At 41.8% G+C, this 16,631-nt stretch overlaps 1 protein-coding gene and 1 long non-coding RNA gene across 3 annotated transcripts in view; one reads left to right on the plus strand and one right to left on the minus strand.

The window, feature by feature from the left end:
* Positions 1-16,631, plus strand: part of RORA (RAR related orphan receptor A) — a 700,799-nt gene that overhangs the window by 560,059 nt on the left and 124,109 nt on the right. The window lies entirely within an intron of this gene.
* LOC116871916 lies at positions 3,443-12,607 on the minus strand. The gene is made up of 3 exons (XR_004383562.1): positions 12,538-12,607; positions 4,172-4,248; positions 3,443-3,501 (listed from the first exon to the last, which is right to left on the minus strand). It is a non-coding gene; the product is annotated as an uncharacterized LOC116871916 (long non-coding RNA).

Consider the following 16,631-nt stretch of genomic DNA (forward strand, 5'->3'; position numbering starts at 1 on the left):
ACTACTGAAAAGCAGAACAATTAAGAAGAGCTAAGAAAACAGGAGAGTAGAGACTGTTAAAGAAAAATGGGAATTTTCAAAACAGTAAAATAACACCAAGTGTATCACAAAAAGCGAATTTACAGAGGAAAAAATTTCTCTCCAGTGAGCACTTACTTATAGTCCTCTACTTTTTAACATACAAGATGTATCAATCTCTGGTTGTCAAGTGAAAAAAGAAAGAAAGAAAGAAAGAAAGAAAGAAAAACCTACCGTAAAAGAATTTTTATTAGCTTTAGAAATAGAAATGTTAAAAAATCATTTTTTCATACCTCCTTCCAGTCCCCAACTTCATTTTGGGTTAAATCTTATACAGAGGAAAAGCACTTGGTTTAGAAATGTCCTGTCTCATTTTCACAAAATCTCTTCTAATGAGATGAATTTTAGTGTTGCTGTGTCTATTAAGGAAAAGAGAGGAAGAAATAGAAAATCTACTTTTTGTACCATAGCAGTTCTTGGAACTGAAGCTCCCAATACTGTGTTCCAGAAGTTAATTAACAGGCCATTATTGGGCGGGGGGAACCTATGCAGTTTGGCAGGGGGGTGGGGGTGGGGTGGAAACACAATTAAATTTTTTTAAAAAGAAAGGAAAAGGTCACCTAAAACCCCAACACCCTAAGATTTCACTGTTAACAAGCCTTCAAAACAAAACAAAATTATTTGGCACATCCCTTGTTGAACCCTAGTAGGACCAATGTAATTCAATTTTTCCCTCGTTTATCATTTTATGACTGTTTCTGGCAATATTCCTCAGATCTATGCTTGAAATCTTTACCGGTGCCCCAGAAGCCCAAGCAGAGATGATCTTCTAGCATGAAATGTCTTAATCTCCTCACTGGAAGTTTTCTTTGCTTGAGATGAACAAAAAGATATATAATTCTTTTTTTTTTTTTTTTACTGTTCCCATGACTATCAAGAAAACAAGAAGATCCTTTCTGATTTTCTGTGTCATAGCATATGCCCCATCCTTCAGAGACACAGGAAGAACTAACACACTCTTTTTCACCTAAGACCTGAAACTTTGAAGGCAGACATTCTCTTTAAACAGTTTTCTTTTACATCATCTTGGCCACCTTTTAAGTTGAAGGAATTCAGTATAAGAACTAAAAGAACTTCTAGGGGTCCCTGGGTGGCTCAGTGGGTTAAGCCTCTGCCTTCGGCTTAGGTCATGATCTCAGGGTCCTGGGATCGAGCCCTGCATCAGGCTTTCTGCTTGGCAGGGAGCCTGCTTCCCCTTTCTCTGCCTGCCTCTCTGCCTACTTGTGATCTCTCTCTCTCATTCTGTCAAATAAATAAATAAATAATTTAAAAAAAAAAAAGAACTTATAAAAAAAATAGGGGTGATGAAACTACTGGTGAAAGAATTGTCAAAGACGGGCACCTGGGTGGCTCAGTCATAAAGCATCTGTCTTCGGCTCAGGTCATGATCCTGGGGTCCTGAGATCAAGTCCTGCATGGGGCTCCCTGCTCAGCAGGAAGCCTGCTTCTTCCTCTCTCACTAACTGCCCCACCCCCGCTTGTGTTCCCTCTTTCACTGTGTCTCTCTCTGTCAAATAAATAAATAAAATATTTAAAAAATCAGTAGAAAACCCACAAATATAATCTTGTATATGTAAGAGTAGCCTGAAATATGTATATATGGAATACATATAAAAACAGTGGGGAAGAGTAGTCAGTAAGTGGTACCATGGTAATTGCTAGCTTATCAGGAAAAGAATTATTTTTTTCTCATACCACGTAGCAAGTTCTAGGTAGATTAAAGAAATGTTATTTTTGAAAAGTTAAATAACTAAAGGAATATATTTCTGCATATTTATCTGGTCTAGGTGGGTGAAGATTTTCAATACTTTAAAGCAGTGGAAGAAATCGCTGAGTAAAGGGTCAGTAAAGTTGAAATATAGAGAAATATAAAATGTCTGTATGTCAAAAATAATCATAGCAAAATTAGAGGACAAAAGGCAAATTAGTTAGAAAACGTATTTTTTCCCAAAATTGAGACACAAAGAAAGTAAATAACCTTTATTTATAAAGTGTTACTATAAATCAATGAGCAAGAGACAAAGGTCACGAACTGGCAATTCATAGATGAGAAAATACAAATAGCTAATTATACAGTAAACAATTTCCAGCCTCACCACTGAATATGAAGTGAAATAATAGGGACCTAACAAAATAGCGAAGATTTTTTAAATACTTAATCAATGCAGTGAGAGCTTCAAGAAGACACTGATATACTGTGTTACTATAAATTAGTACAACCTTCCTGGTACTATGTATTAAAGACCTGAAAAATGATTATACTCTTTGACCTGGTATTTCTCCTTCTGTTAGACTATCCTAAAGAAATGATTTGAAATGCTAAGATTTATGCATACACAGAAAACATTAATTTAAGTGCACCCTAAATGTCCATTATCAAGAAAATTATTAACAAATTAGTAGCATCCTATGATGAAAAATTATGTGGGTGTTCTGGGGGGGGTGGATAGCTATTTTCCTCTCGTCTTTTTTTTTTTTTTAAGATTTTATTTATTTATTTGACAGAGAGATCACAAGTAGACAGAGAGGCAGGCAGAGAGAGAGGAGGAAGCAGGCTCCCTGCTGAGCAGAGAGCCCAACGTGGGACTCGATCCCAGGACCCTGAGATCATGACCCGAGCCAAAGGCAGCGGCTTAACCCACTGAGCCACCCAGGCGCCCTCCTCTCTTCTTCTTTCTCCAGGTTTAGTTTCCCTCTCTCTTTTTTCCTTTCTCCCACGCTTGATCCACGTAAAACCAGGGAGTATGAACACCCTTCCTCAACACCATTCTGGAGGTGGTGAGGTAGGGTTGCTTTCACCTCTTCTTGCAAGCCTGAGAAGATAGACCTGAAAAGGACGAGATCGTGGGTTTTCTATATGAAGAGAAGGAATAGTTCCTGGAAGGACCTAGGTGAGCTTCTCCAGCCCTCTTCTTGTAGACCACACCTGGACATGCAAAGAACACACTTCCCCAAGGAGTTCATTCGAGAAATAGAGGGCATGTTTAATCTAAACAACATATTTTGGTGTTTTAAAATGGTAACTTGTAGGGCAGCAAACCCCATCACTACTATTGCCACCACCACCACAACCTCTGAGTGAACCAGATCTGAAAGGAGAGGAACTAAAGGGCCATCACTCTTGCCTGTTGTTGACTTCCAGAGGATGGAAGATGAAAAGGCTCAGGATCCATCTCCAGCCAAGTCCAAGGTCTTACTTTGTTATGTTGAAATTAAAAGCAACATGCAGAGTGTACTTTGCTTAACTCATGTACCCAAATAATCTTCAGTATGTTTCTGTTCCAGAGGAAATGGAGGGCTGAGTCTCTGATCCATTTCCGTGATGCCACACAGCATCCTTGGATGAAAGTATCGCGGTCCTTTGCATGTCCTTTGGAAAGCCCTTCAAAGTGTTCTTTCCCCTTTAAGTGTCAGAGTTGCATTCTAATTGCAGAAAACATATTTTCAGTCAGTAGAGGCAAATGTATTTGAAACCTATCCAGAAACACCTTTTTAAGGATTACAACTTCCTACAGTTTAATTATCATGTTATTAATTGTGGCTATCTTTTTATTTATACCTAGAACCCAGGAACTAGGAAAATCTAACTTTTTTGACTCTTTTGGTGGGGGGGAGCAGATTTGGAGCTCCCTTTTTTCCCCCTCCAATAAAAATCTATAATTTATTCTAGTCGGACTAAAACATGTAATTCAGCAATAATCCACCATCACCCTAAGGTTTAATATTCTTTCCACTGAAAATAAGTAAAAATACCACATTATTCTCAAACTTTTTGGTGAGGAAGAGAAGCCTGCGGGAAGAGTATAACCTAACAGTTATCTTTAAATTGCAATTTGAGGTTCCTGGTCATTTACATTCTTGCTGTTGACCTGAGGCAGCCCCTCAAAATGCAGAGTCATGGTGGTGGCAGCTTGGCCCTTAGGTGACAGAAGCCATTAAAGCGAGGCAGAAGGCCCAGCCTCACTTCGTGAGTTTCATTAGCTTACATGTTGTGTAGGAGGCAAACTGTGTCTGAAGGGCTCCAGACTTATAACCAAAATGTTCATGGCTTAGAGACAGCGAGAAATTAGTGAGTGAGATATTCATCTAGTACCTGGAACAAGAGTTGACGCTCTGTGAAACATCACCCTGGAATCAAAGCCAAAATCGCTCTCTTCTCTTCAGTGGTGCCTGAGAAAATAATCACATCAGAATTAGTAAGGCAAACAACACAAGGAGAGAACTGAAAACAAGCCCATATTAAGTAGGACTGAGGAGAAATTACCTGAGCTTCAGTAATTACAGAAAAGGTGGGATTTAGGAAGTTAAGAAAAAACAAAAAAAGTCCTACAACTGCTTCTCTCAGAAATGCAAATATTTGGGATCCCCAAGTGGTCCTGGGGAATCTCTCAGGCAGGTCTGGGATAGGACTATGAGAAGGTACAATTGGGAGATGATATTAAAGTGGCCTCCTAAAAATTCAGGATGAAGTGATTTTTAGTGGGAGTGTAGGTATTTCCTATCTTCGGTTTTTTTTTTTTTTGCTTATTATAAAAGTAATAAATAATTACATTTAAAAACACCATCATTACAGAAAAATAGATTGTAAAAAAAGAACTGTCTGCCATTGCCCTAATGTAGAGATCATCACTTGTTAAAAGTTGGGGGATAAAAAATTATTTTCATATGATTCATATGATATGTCGTTTAAAATAAAGTTATGGATAGTTATAACAATATGAGAGATATGTATATAATAATATTACATTTAAAAAGTGAAAAAAAAACTGGGTACATAACAGAATCAAAAGACACCAAATAACCCTATGACTGGAAAAAACACATAAAATTATATCAAAATATTTTAAAAGTTAGGGTAGTCTTCATATTTCTTTAAGCACATTCTAACATATATTTTAAAGTATTTGTGCGTGTGAGTGGGATTGTGTGTGTGTGTGTTTAATGACTAATTCTTTGCTTCAAAGAGCCCATTTTCAAAGAAAAGGATACTGAATTTCCCACCTCATGTGGCCTTGGGGTGAAGGAAAGGATACTTGGAGATCACTGGTAAATAATGTTTTGAATCTCTCTTTGGCATATGAAACTGGATTTCAGCCTATTTAACGTTCTCTTGGTAAAAAGTCTTTATATGTGTTTCTTGGGCAAGAGAAGGATAGAAGAAACTAGATACAAGGCTTGGGTTGGGCAGTTGATTTTAATTTCTGTTAGTGACTCTGTTAATTTTGGGCAATTCTCTGCTTTCACACCAGCGTTTTCCCTTGTGTATAATGGGGAGGATGATAGAAATTCTGAACTTGGGGACTTGGTCTCCCAGCACTGCACCTGCTTTTTGGCAAATATCCAACTCTTCTTGGCCAGGGTCACACATTCTACCAGTTCACAAGAGCCAGGAGGCTTAATTACCTGTCGTTTTAAAGACTTCTGGATTCTGACGAAGGGGCTTCTTCAGTTCAATGTCATATTATTCAATTCCTGAAGCATTCATTTTATAGAGATAGAGAGGAAGAAGAGTAGAGAGCTCAGGCTGTGAGCCCAAGGAAGTTTAGAAAAGCTTAGGGAAAAGTTTTCTATGTAGTGTAAGTGGAGGAAATGCTTCATGGTCTGAGAAAAGTTGTGTAATACTTCCACACAAATAATATGCTTCTCGGAAATAAAATACTTAAATGAGAGAGTAACTTCAAGTCATTACAGTTTGAGCTGGCTGTGCTCACCTTCCTTTTCCTTTCCTTGAGAGTGTTCTGTGGGGTGCCTGGGTAGCTCAGTCCTTAAGTTTCTGCCTTCCGCTCAGGTCATGATCCCAGGATCATGGGATTGAGACCTGCATCAGGCTCTCTGCTCCAGGGGAAGCCTGCTTCTCCCTCTCTCTCTGCTTGTGTTCCCTTTCTCACTGTGTCTCTCTCTGTCAAATAAATAAACAAAATCTTTAAAAAAAAAAAAAAGAAGAAGAAGAAGAAAGAAAGTGCTCTGTGGTTCACTCCTAGCAGCACAAGCCTGGAGGGCGGGCGATATTGGTACTGTCCTTTCATAGGGGCTGCTATAGCCTAACCTGGATTGGGTGTTCTCAGATTCCAGAACCAGGCTGACATGGCAGAGTTTTCACAAAACCCAGGGCTATACATTGGAAGGCCACAAATTTTATTTAAGAAGCATTGTTCTTCATTCTAAGAGAGTGTCCTTCCTACTTTGGGGGTATTCAAATGTCACTCTCCTTAATGAATTAATGATCATCGAAGATGGCAGTGGTGGTATTTTTAACATTTTTATTTGATCAGATTTAAACTTGGCAACAATATATCCATCTTCCACAATGTCACAATTTCTTTTCCTTTACTTTTTACATTTTACTGGTCTATAAGATCTGAACTCAAAAACATCAGTCTGTGGCTAGTTCTGTATATGGTAATAGGGAAAATCTTAATCACTTAATCACTATCTTCACTATAATCACTATCTTCAACCCAGTATATTAAATTCCTCCCCTACTCAAACATGTGTCCCAGTTGATGATAAGTAGGACACCCAATGTGGTCAAATTATATTTCTCTGTCCACTCTCTATTAGGGGGTCCTAAAATCAAGCCACTGAAAGGTCAAAAAAGAACGAGGCAGGGAACCTGGATAAAAAATAAACTGGCTGGTTAACGGACCCCGTGTGATTGACAAGAATAAAAGTAGGTCCCATGCAATGTCTAGAGCACACTTACATTTAAGAGTTATTTATTTTTAATTTAAATTTAACCAGATATTCTATACTTTTTCTGGCAATCCTATACCCAAGATTATCTGACCCTTTAGAAAATACGTAGCCAATAAAACGTGAATTAAAGTAGCCCCTATCGGGCGCCTGGGTGGCTCAGTGGGTTAAGCCTCTGCCTTCAGCTCAGGTCATGATCTCGGGGTCCTGGGATCGAGTCCCGCATCGGGCTCTCTGCTTGGCGGGGAGCCTGCTTCCCCCTCTCTCTCTGCCTGCCTCTCTGCCTACTTGTGATCTCTCTCTGTCAAATAAATAAATAAAATCTTAAAAAAAAAAAAAAGTAGCCCCTATCATGTAAACAGCTATTAATGAAATACACGTAAGTGGCTATTATTGAAATGCTCTTTTGGTTGTCTTTCTGTTGTGTAGTTTCCTTATCTAAATGAGAAATGTTTAGATGATAAGGTTCTTATAAAAGCATAACCACCTTCAATTAAATCCAGAGAAGAGTAAAACAAGTTACCTTGCTCCCAGTTGGCTTAGCTGTAAGCTGTGTTTACCAGCTGGTCCTGCAGAGTCACTCGGGTGCCCCCCTCTGAGCTGGCTGCTCAGGCCGAGTGGTTCCCTCCAACCCACTCTGATGTTTCAGGACCGGAAAATTGTGGGTGGGAAGGAAGGAGGAAAGCCAGGATCCGTTGAAATGCTGAGAGCTACGTACTCAGCCTGCAGCCAACACATTCGTTCTTTGTTTCTTCCTTTTCCCTCTGATGCTAAAACTAACACAAAGTTTAAAAGTCTACATTTTTTTTTCACCACACTACCTGGCAAATGCAGATTTCTTCACCTTAGCTTGAAACAAAAGTAATGATAAAACTGTCAAGTAGCACTAATAAACCTCTCTGGTAATATTTGCAGGGAAATTACTTTCCATCTGCAACGTGGATTTTCTGTTAGGGAAATGAATTTATATGAGCTGGAGATTGGCAGGGAAGTAGGAGTCTAGGTCAGATACCTAGTGCGCATTTCATTACAATGAGTGGGAATGCGCGTGGTCTTTTTTTTTTCCCCCGGCCTCCTCATGGTTGTTGCAAAAGTAATATGTCGGGGGCGGGGGGAAATATGGTGAACAGTGTTCCTATGTTCAAATAAATGGAAAGTGAAGATCAAAATGTGCAATTGAAGCCAATTTTGAGGTCATTCCTCAGACGGGCTGCTTAGGGCTGCGAAGGGAAACTGAGTTAGAAGGTCTCATCCTGGCTTAGGCGCTGTCTACCAAGGTGACTCTGGGCAAGTTATGATGTCCTCTAGACATCAGGTTCCTTCCTTCTCAAATGAAGGGATTACATAGGCCAATATGGTCCTTTATAGCTCTGATCTAGGAAGGTCCAGAGGAGAGAAGGAATTTTGGAGTTCTAAGTTAGTGAACAGAACTCATCCACTTACTTTCTGGGAGTTCCAAGGTTATGTTTTTGAATTAACAGACCTGCTCCTGTTCTTGTGACCTGATCTTGTGTCCTGACTTTCCAACATAGAAGAGCGATCATTCTTTATGCCTTCCTCTGCCCACCCCAGCCTCATCAGAGGAAGGTCAGCTGGACTATGTTGTTTGTCCTCCGGGACACCTAGGGAGTTCTTGTCACAGACCATCCCTCCGGACTCCCATGTACACAGTCATGGTTATCTTTCTTTTTCAAAGCTATTACTTAGGTTGGATGAAAAATAAGCAGAGTTCAACCATCATAATTATTAATATGGGTATACAAAGACAACACGTCCCATTTTTTTTTTAAAGATTTTATTTATTTATTTGACAGAGAGAGATCACAAGTAGGCAGAGAGGCAGGCAGAGAGAGAGGGAGAAGCAAGCTCCCCTCTGAGCAGAGAGCCCGATGTGGGGCTTGATCCCAGGACCCTGAGATCATGACCTGAGCTGAAGGCAGAGGCTTAACCCATTGAGCCACCCAGGTGCCCCCCATGTTTTTTGTTTTTAAATCATACTCTCAACTCTCAGAGTTTCTCTGCCACATGTTTTCCAGGCCTTTTCTCACTGGGGTTGTTCCAGGCAGAATCTGTATGAAACGCTGCCCCTTTTGGTCGGTGTTTTAACATTGAATGCTAAGTACAAATTGAATGAAACATTGAATGTTAAATACGAATGAAAATACAAACTTTTCAAGGTAGGCAGTATATGCATTGATTCTGTTCTTTGTGACCGTGTGGGAAAGATGGTGGAAAATAAAGATTTCTGTGGGGTCCTCTCCATTCTGAGCCCAGAAGCTCACTGTTGCCTTGTTCCAGATTTCCTCACACGTCCGAAGATGGCTGTCCTTTCCTAGTATGAAACACTATCGCAGAATCACGAGTCTCCATCTTCCATTTTATCCAGAGTGCTCTTTTTATTCTCCTCAGGTTTGTGCCAACACCAGAGATGTTAAACGGGGTACCTCCTGGCCTCTCAAGAACGCCTGTGTTTTTATCATTCATGGGAGACGTTCTCAATTTATGCAGACATTCCTCTAGCCCCCGCCCTTCCCCTGGCCCTAGTCATTCTTTATCCCCCATTCTTTGTCCTGTGAACCCTCGTTGACCTTCCTGAGGTGGAAAACTACTGGACAGCCTCTACCTCTGTGCAGCCCACACCTAGAACATTGCTGGCCTTTGCCCAAATGATGCCACCCCATTTGGGATCACCTGACACCATTGTGATCAGTCTTATGAATGACCTGGCAGCATCCCATGTGCCTACCCAGTTCACTCTTGCTCCATTCCAGTGCCTGTCACATGTCTTCTTGTCCCATGCCTTGTCGGGCTCATCCAACACCAACACTTTTATTCATTCAACAAGATAATTTGAGTATCACTTGGTGCCGCTGGGTAATGTGTTCTGCCAGAGTAAATGAAAATTCAGTACTTTTCCTCAAGATGCTTCGACTCCACGGAGGGAGACCGACAATAAAGAAATAATCAATCATTATAAACATTGAGAAAGGATGTAAAGAAAACAGACAAGGTCTCTGGAGAGAGTGGCAAGTGGAACCTCTTTTGGATAGTGTCCTTCATGAAGTACAAAGTCAGCCCTACGCCCAAACCATGAGAAGTTGCCAGCCACGGTGGGGGAAGAAGGGTGGGGCATGTCTCCCAGTCTTTGGGCTCAGCATGTGAGCAGACACTAAGGCAGGAAGGAGCATGGTGGACTTGAGAACTGAAAAAAGCCTCTCTAAGTCCTCCCTACCTTTCCAATCCCTTCTTTCACATCGATCTTGCTGACTACACCCACTCACACTCACTAGTCCATCTCCTGAGCTCCCTTAGGTCATTCCTCTCTGTTCCCCTTACTTAACACTTGGTCGCATGCTGTCTTTTATTATTCAGCTATGTGGAAGATCTTTATAGGACTTGAGTTCCACACTTCATCTCTCCTAAAGCATCAGTCAGGGTTCTATTTATATAGGAAGTGCCAAAGAAATACTTGAACTCAATTCAGTTCAATAAGCTGGTCTACACTAGGTGGTGCATGCTAGGTAGTCAGCTCAGGACTGGTGTTTAAAAATAAACAATTCCCTGTCTAGCCATGAGAAAAAAAACATCAGATAAACCCAATAGTCTACAGTATACCTGATCAGTATGCCTCAAAACTGTCAAAGTCATCAGAAACAAGGGAAGTTCAAGAAACTGTTGCAGACAGGAGGCGGCTAAGGAGACATGCCCACTAACTGTAATGTGGTACCTGAAGGGCATTCTGGGGACAGGAAAAAGACATTAAGGAAAAACGAGTGAAGTCTGAATTAACTTTAGTTCGTTTAGTTAAGAATGAACATACCATGTTAGTTGTAACAAACACACTATAGTGAAGCAGGATGTTAACAATAGGGGAAACTGTGAGAATTCCCCTTTTTTGCAACTTTTCTACAAATCAGAAATTATTCTAAAATCATTTGTTTGAATTAAAAATAAATGAGGGGTGCCTGAGTGGCATAGTCGGTTAAGCGTCTGGTTCTTGGTTTCAGATCAGGTCATGATCTCAGGGCTGTGAGATCGACCCCCGAGTCAGGCTCTGCACTCCTCACAGATTCTGCTTGAGATTCTTTCTCTCCCTCTCCCCTCGCCTCTCCTGCTCCTGCGCGCTCTCTCTAAAATAAATAGATAAATCTTTTTTTTTAATTAAAAGTAAATGAATAAATTATCGAGACATGGTCCCTGCCCTTCATGAGTTTATACCGCAGTAAAGAAAACATACGTCTAAATAAATATTTGCAGTACAACATGATAAGGGCAACAACAAAACTGCCTACCAGGTACAAAAGTAGCCCAAATGAGGGCACGTCTGAGAATTTAGGGAAGAATTCACCAAGGAGAGAAGTGCCTGGAGCTAGGTTTTGAAGGATCGCTAGGAGTTTGAAGAATGTAGAAGACAAGCCTAGAAAAGATTGGTTCAGGCCCTTGACACCTTTGACAAGGCCTGCAATCCTTTCAAGCAGTTTACCTTTGATAAAAGGGAGAAAGAATGAAAAGGGGATAAAAGCTTGGGTATTCACTGACAAATTACGGCACCATAGTTAGCAAGCTCATTGTTTGTGGCTGGAACTTGACGGCCCAAGGCAGCTGACCCACAGGGCCTCTGAGTAGTGCCCACCAGATCTCCCTCCCATCACTCTCCACCCAGCTGTGGAGGCCATCTGTGTGGTCACCACAGACTCCCTAGTACACTGGGGCAAGGCACGGCCCCAGTTTCCGGGGGTAGATGGATAGCCAGGAAAGGACATGAATGCAGAGAACAAGAGGCGGTGACTAGGGAACTGAGGCAAGAGCTGAGTGGTCAGTAATGGTCCATTGTCTCCAAACCGGACAGGCCAGAAAGTCTGTCACACCCATCATGGCAGGTGAAGGAGGTAGAAGGCAACTCCACTGAGAGCAAAGGCTTGGCACTGTTGGTGCTGGATCCCCAGTATCCCACTGGTTGGCTTGAGGTCAGTTCTTCGAAAAGGAAATTGATGAGTGAAGAACAAGACTAACTCCAAGAGGCCTAGTGGCCCTCACCACAGATGAATGAAAACACCTGGGAACCTGATCTGGGAGAGGCAACCCACGGTTAAGGAAGAGGTTGTCCTCCAGGGGAAGGAGGACCTCTCAAGTTCTCTCTCATGGGAATTTGAACAGGATGTCTGAAGAGGAAGAGGCAGTTAGAAGGCAAATGAGAAGCAGAGGGAACCTTGAGTAGAATGCCTCAGAGGACCCTGTGGAAGCTGGTGTAGTAAGGGAGTGAGGGAGTCCAACGGGTAGTGAACACGCCAGCTGCTGTCAGAACAGAGAATCAAGCACACAGAGACAAGCAGCGTCTCTGAGAGAAAGAGAGAGGTCCCTTGCTGCCACAAAGCACTTAGCACAGTGCTGGCCCCAGAGTGCCCCATCTTTGTTCTTCTGAAGTTGTTGTTTCATTCTTCTTATTGGATTCCCATGAGAACTGTGCTGTTCTTACTACTCCACAAGTATCCTTACAATAAACATCCCCTCACTTAGTGAGGTTTTTTTCCTTGCAACCACCACCACCAACAACAAACGCGCACACACGCAAGACAGTCCCAAAATTATCACTGGTCAGAATTGCAGCAAATATGTTTGGCAGAGCCATAATCCTTAGGGATCATTTCCTGTGTCAGTCCTACAGGAAAGGTCCTGCTCACCCTGATCTATGTCTGAGAGATCTGCTACAGATCAAGGATTTCCTGGTGTGGGGAGAGGTAGGCCCCAGGCACCAAGCTGACTCACCCTGAATTGAGCTGTAGGCGACTGGAGAAGTTGGAGGGTGGGAAGCCTGGTGTTGAGAAGAATGTAGGAGAGCTCTGAAGACACGCCTCATCCAGCTCCACCCCCAGAAGATGGTACAAAGTTCATAGGTGTACTTTGTCACTACATCAGTGGTTTCACACACACTAGTTTATTTCTTTTTGAATAGGTCACATGGGTATGTGATACAGTATTCGGAAAGATATAAAAGTGCCTGGGTAGCTTAGTCGGTTGAGTGACTCTTGATCTGTGCTCAGCTCATGATCTCAGAACTGTGGGATCGAGCCCTATATAGGTCTCTGTGCTCAGTGGGGAGTGGGCTTGGGGTTCTCTTTCCCTCTGTCTCTGCCTCTGCCCCTCTCTCCACTTGTGCGCACATGCTCTCTCTCTCAAATCAATCAATCAATCAATTTTTTAAAAAGGATATAAAATAGAGGTAAGCCCTATCCTTTAGCCAGTGACCACTTTCTAATGCTGTCTTCCAGAAATAATCTGTTCTGTGGATATAGGAGCACCATGAATCCAAAGATACAAAGTGGCATCTATACGCACATACATGTAGACATACACACACTGTTCTGTGCAAGGATTTTTTTGATTCCCACTACCTCCGTAGAACTAATTCCATGAGGGCATGGAAGCTGCCTTAGTCTTTTTAGCAACAGTGTGATGCTCCATTTTATGGGTACGCCAGAGTTATTTCATCCCCTCCTAATCAATTCTGAGTTGTTTTCAGGCTTCATTAATACAAACCGTGCGGCATTGAGTCTCGTCCAGCATATACCAGTTTGCACATGTGCAGATCGATGTGCAGGATTAACTTCTAGATGTGGAATTATTAGAACAATGGGAAAGTGTATTTGTCATGTCATTGGATATTACAAAGTGGCCCTCCACAGAGAATTTACCAGTTTACGTGTCTAACAGGAATGTATGTGATTACACCCTCACCAACACAGAATGCATAGGTTTTTTTTTTTATTTTAAAAAAGGATTTATTTTTGTAGCAAATATAAACAAATGAGCAAAAGCCCTTTTTTCTGAATTCCCATTTGTCTCTCTGAATGTCTCTCTCATCATCTCCCGTGCAGGTATGTGCACGCACACAATGGCTTGCCCTCTCCCCACTGGAGATGGTTTTTGTTTTTTTTTTTTTTTTAAAGGCTTTAATTCTTTCTTTTTTCATACTGCAGTGGGTTTTCATCTTTGGTGATTTTCATTTGCAAAAAAAGAAGAAGAAGAAGAAGAAGAAGAAAGAAAGAAAGTTTTCCACCAAGTCTTACATTCCCCAATGTAGAGGGTCTCTTAATCTTTCCAGAAGCAATTGCTCCTGCCAGTATGCCAGGACCTATTTCTTCATTAATTTTTCCAAAGCCCTTATAATACTGAGGGGACTGATACTGGGGCCGATAATGCCCAGTAATTCTTGGTATTTACAGAGCTTCTTTGTCTGAGATCTCAAAGCACTTGACAGCATTAAATCATCATTCCCTTGGCTCTCTCAAAAGCATCTTTGAACCAGAGGGGTGATGCACAGAAATGAAATGTCTGCTTTCTGTCCGGATTGTCTGAAAGGTGACTGCGGAGAGAATACAAACCAACCAACGTCGTTTCTAGCCAGAGTAGCATGTCCCTTTGGTTACTTCAGATTTTTTTTTTAACCTTTTGTGGATGCATTTCCAGTGAATAGTAAATCATCTGTGTATAAGCAGCAAATAGAAATGTGGCAAAAGCGTTCAACGATGTCAGGGGTTGAGTCCCTGGAGGCAAAAAGGTATATTCAGGCCTTCAGGCTACTCACATGCTTTCTGGTCTGAGTCCCAGTCTTCTCGATCCCAGAAAATGTATAAATATGACAAAACACCACTTCCTCTGGGCCAGAAAAAGAAGAAGGCAGAGAAGGAGAAGGAAAAAAAGCAGGAAGATAAGGGGAGGGAGTGCTGTTTCCTTCCAATGTTGGACAGTACCCTGTGAATAAGAAGCCCAGCCCAGCCTCATGCATAATGCCTGATTCCACCAGTGAGTAACTGCCCTTTTTATAAAGAGCTTTTTAACAATCACCCATCCTACTCCTCCCCACCCTTTCCCACTCCCTAGTCTCCACACCCCCCATATCCTACACACACCATACACAGAATATCAACCAGAGAGCAGGTATTTAGCAAGGAAAGGTTAGCAAACATTATCTCCTATTTCAGATACAGAAACCAAGGGACAGAGAAACTAACTTATTTAGTGGTAAAGATTCTGTCTTAGGTATACGTATCAAAACCTTCATCAGCTGGGTCAGGAATTATCAATCAATAGGGTGAATTTTTTTTTTAATTTTTAAAATTATTAATTACACAAATAACACAGAAGAGCAAAATAAAAATAAACATCACTGGGCACCTGGATGGCTCAGTTGGTTAAGCCACTGCCTTCAGCTCAGGTCATGATCCCGGGGTCCCAGGATCAAGTCCCGCATCGGGCTCCCAGCTCCGTGGGGAGTCTACCTCTGATCTTCTCCCCTCTCATGCTCTCTCTCACTCTCTCTCAAATAAAAAAATAACGTCTTAAAAAAAATAAACGTCACTGCAGTCTCACCACCCCAACTAAACATCCTGCTCCCTCCCTGTTCCGTGTCCTTTGAAGTTCATAGGCCCTCTGCAGGTCCAGTAGTAACCAGAGCCTATAGAAGTGTAATATTGTGAGCAAGAGCCCGGGTACAGGGACTAGGCAACCCACACTTCTATCCAATTCCACCATTGACTAGCTGGGCCTTAGTTATTCCATCTATAAAATGAGAATATAGATACTTTGCACCTCACAGAAAGGTGATGAGGAATCAATGAGATATCCATGTCACCTAGTTAGCAAAGAATATAGTACCTACCTGATCCATCTGAGCTGCTGCTAATACTATTATTAAATTTTACTTTCTGCCTTTGAAAATGCATCTTAAGCAAATACAGCAGAATTGTCTGATAGTTCCCAAATACTTCCTAAGCAGACTGCCCACTCCTGGGGCCACCACTTCTTCTAGGTTCTTGACGAGGTGGGGGAGAGTCCTTCCCGCAGAGAGCCAAGCATCATCCATTAGCCCCTCCCCTCCTAGGGCCTGTACAGACTGCACCTGTTGTGGGTTTCCCCACTGTCCTGACCCTGTCATCCCACAAATCTCAAGGCTTCAGGGAAGAAAGTGCAGAAAGGAGAACCGTAGAGGACACCTTACTCCTTAGAGTTCCCAGGGCCTTGGGTCAGTAGCTGTATCCACCTGACCAAAGTATGTTCTGATTATCGCTGATCCTTTTCAGAATAATGGCAAGAAGAAGCATTGTCATTTTGGTAAATTTAAAACTTAGTATTTTTTAAAATACTCTAAAATTTTGTGTTAATGTATGTTGGTGTAATTTCAAACTTACAGACATTTGCAAGCATTGCCCAAGGAACTCCCAAATGTCCTTTATCATTCTCATATTTGTACACACATATATATAGTGAAACATACTTGTGTGTGTGTGTATATATGTGTGTGTGTGTGTGTGTGTGTATATATATATATGTATATATATATATATATATATATGGGTGAGAGATAAAGAAAACGTGCCTCTTTACCTCTTTTCAGGTTGGATTTCCCACGAATGTGGTATTTCTCCGCCATGATCCCAGTACAGGGATCATAATCAGGGAATGTACTGTTGATACAACACGATTCTCCAACCCACCATCTGTTTCTGTATTTTTAAAGCATCACTTGAAAAAGCAGGTGTGGGACAAAGATGATAAATGTACATCACAGCCTAATTAGGCCACTCATTCACCTGGTGACCTCCTCGCGGGAGTCGTTCTTCAAAGCTCTGGGCTAACAAGACTCCCTGGCAGGCCTGTGCCGGAGGCTCTCCCACCTGGCAGAAATCAGTTCTCTGCCGGGCAGCCCCCCACGCCAATAGCCCTTCATGTGGTAGTGACTGTCTGTCTCCATCCTGGACTTCGGGGTTCTTAGGGCTCACTTGGGTAACTGACAGATAACTGGGGCTTAGGAAATGTTTGCTGAAAACGAATGATTAAATAGACAAAAGGAAGCCTCTGGT

This window comes from Lontra canadensis, unplaced genomic scaffold (genome assembly GCF_010015895.1).
Source record: "Lontra canadensis isolate GAN:19392208 unplaced genomic scaffold, GSC_riverotter_1.0 scaffold28, whole genome shotgun sequence".
Classification (NCBI taxonomy): Eukaryota; Metazoa; Chordata; class Mammalia; order Carnivora; family Mustelidae; genus Lontra; species Lontra canadensis.